This window comes from Callorhinchus milii, unplaced genomic scaffold (genome assembly GCF_018977255.1).
Source record: "Callorhinchus milii isolate IMCB2004 unplaced genomic scaffold, IMCB_Cmil_1.0 Scaffold7, whole genome shotgun sequence".
Taxonomy (NCBI): Eukaryota; Metazoa; Chordata; class Chondrichthyes; order Chimaeriformes; family Callorhinchidae; genus Callorhinchus; species Callorhinchus milii.
The window spans coordinates 17,438,995-17,441,275 of record NW_024704748.1 but is presented as its reverse complement, the minus strand read 5'-3'; the positions used below and the strand labels follow the sequence as shown (position 1 = coordinate 17,441,275).

General features: G+C 39.5%; 1 non-coding gene across 1 annotated transcript; it reads left to right on the top strand.

The window, feature by feature from the left end:
* Window positions 1-1,161: 1,161 nt before the first annotated feature.
* Window positions 1,162-1,233, top strand: trnag-ucc. Its single transcript has one exon. It is a non-coding gene; the product is annotated as a tRNA-Gly (tRNA).
* Window positions 1,234-2,281: the final 1,048 nt, after the last annotated feature.

The window sequence follows — 2,281 nt, the reverse complement described above, 5'->3', positions numbered from 1 at the left end:
CTGTATTCATAGTATGTGGCTCAGGGATTTCTTTTTTCAGAGCATTGGTGCATTTGCTTTGCCTCTCTCATTCCCTTTGCCTCTCTCATTCCTGTTCCTATGTCTTACCTGTAGAGCCAATCAACATGTTTTATATTGTGGAAGATTTGGGGATTAATGTGGGTTTAGTTTATTTACGAACCAACACAAAAGGTAGTTTGTGAACAGTCTGTACTCCATTGACATGTCGTTCGCTCTAATATAGTTTGACAGGGATTCTAAGGCTAGCAGGAAGAGCATCTGTATGAGGGAGCAGGGCCTTCCAGAGGTCAGCTGAGTAACATGTATTAGTTTTCCTGGATTGAATTCCAGTTAGTTTCACTATATGAAAAAAATGAGTCATGTATTCTTTCCCAGTAGAGGCAGAAGATGGCTGGGCATTGTTTCTTGTGGGATTCTCTGCTGTAATGTGGAGTAATGCAGTTTGAAGGTTTTGGGGATCTCAGCAGGCAGAAGTGAATGTTTTTCTTACAATATGCATTTGCTTTCATAGTTCTATGCAAAGTTCCTCCCTGGCTTCTCACCTTATTTGTAGTATTAGCTCTGGGATTCCTTTTACCAAAGGATTTTTTCAGTATTTCTACAGCAGATGTTTGCTGTGCTACATTCCCACCACATCTCGATGCATTTAAATTCTCCACACAACTATACAGATCAGAGGCCGGTCTCTTCACAGATACAAAGTTCAGGACTCAAAGGCAGTATGTTGTTCAGTTTGTCTCTGGTTTGTGTCATGTCCTTTTCAGTGCTCTCCATCATTGCCTCCTGTTTAGATTTCTGATGCTTTATCTTCATTACTGGGTTTGCAGTCTCCCATCTTTTGGTGGAGGTAAAGGCTAATTTCGATATACATATTTGGATCAATTATAGCTCCTCCCGCTAAGATTCAGATACAATACAAAATTACTTTTGTATAGCACCTTTCACATTGGGAGGACGTCCCATGACCCTGGATATTCAACAGATGATGCTCAACTGTGTTCTTTATTACTCAAAATAAACAAGATCAATGAGAAGAATGACAGTTCTTGTTGCTTTAACTTTTGTGTCAGTGAGTAGACCTATCTTTGTCCATATAACTATGTGTGGAACAACAACAAATTGCATTTATATAGCAATAGGAGTCCTGTAGCTCAGTGGTTAGAGCACTCGCTTTCCAAGCGAGAGACCTGAGTTCAATTCCAGGCAGGGCGAAACCTTGGGCAAGTTTCCTTACTCCACACGCCTAATAATAATCCCTCCAAAACCAAAAACAATAATAAAATTGGTCATTTTCAATCTACGACTGTTTGTGGGACATTGCTGTCGCGTTCGCCCACAAATATATAGTCAATTCACTTTACAGTATGTTCTGTGAAGCGCTTTGGGATGCTTTGGGATGTCCTCCCGACGTGAAAAGCGCTATATCAAAATGCAAGGATTATTATTATTATTATAACTTTCACGGCTGGAGGACATCTCTACAGCACGTGATCCAAGATGCACTGAACATTTTTTTTACCAGAAGCGCAGTAGGAAGAATACAATGATAGGACAACAAACTTGGAGTCAACAGCGACAACAACAAATTGTATTTATATAGCACCCTTCATGTAGAATAACGGCTTAGAGTCCAGTCTGTTCAGCAACTGTTTCTGCCCTACTTTTATTCAATGGAATCAATATGATTTCATGGTCCAGTAACAGAAAACGCCCAGAAAAGCATCTTTCATTTAAATCAAGGGCATATGTTACTCAAATCCACCTATAATCTTGGCCACTTGATGGAGCACTAATGCAAGAGTAAGGTGCTTCTCCAGTCAGGAATAATGTTTAAATAAAGTGCACGATATTGATCGACCTGCGAAGGGGTAAGAACTACAGAGAGTAAAAAGTGACCTTTTTTATATAAAGACTTCAATATAATCTGCACTGCTTATACCACTTCGATAATTAAATTAAAAACCTGCAAAGTGTTGTTCACTTCAATGCTTCTTCAACAGTCCATCCCAAAGGGAGCATTAGAAAAGGGAGTGACTGTAGTTATTCCCACGCAGAGACATTTTACTGGAATGCACAACCAAAGGAATAGCACTTATCAAATGCTGATAAAAATGGCAATTGGATTAAGTGCTGCCAAAAAGCTTTACAGGAAACGTGCTGAAACTTGTTACGGTCAAGAAGAAAGCTGCCGTTTTCTAACTAAGCACTGTCAGCAGATCCTGTACACATATCAAATTGAAATGATTCCAGATACAGGAAA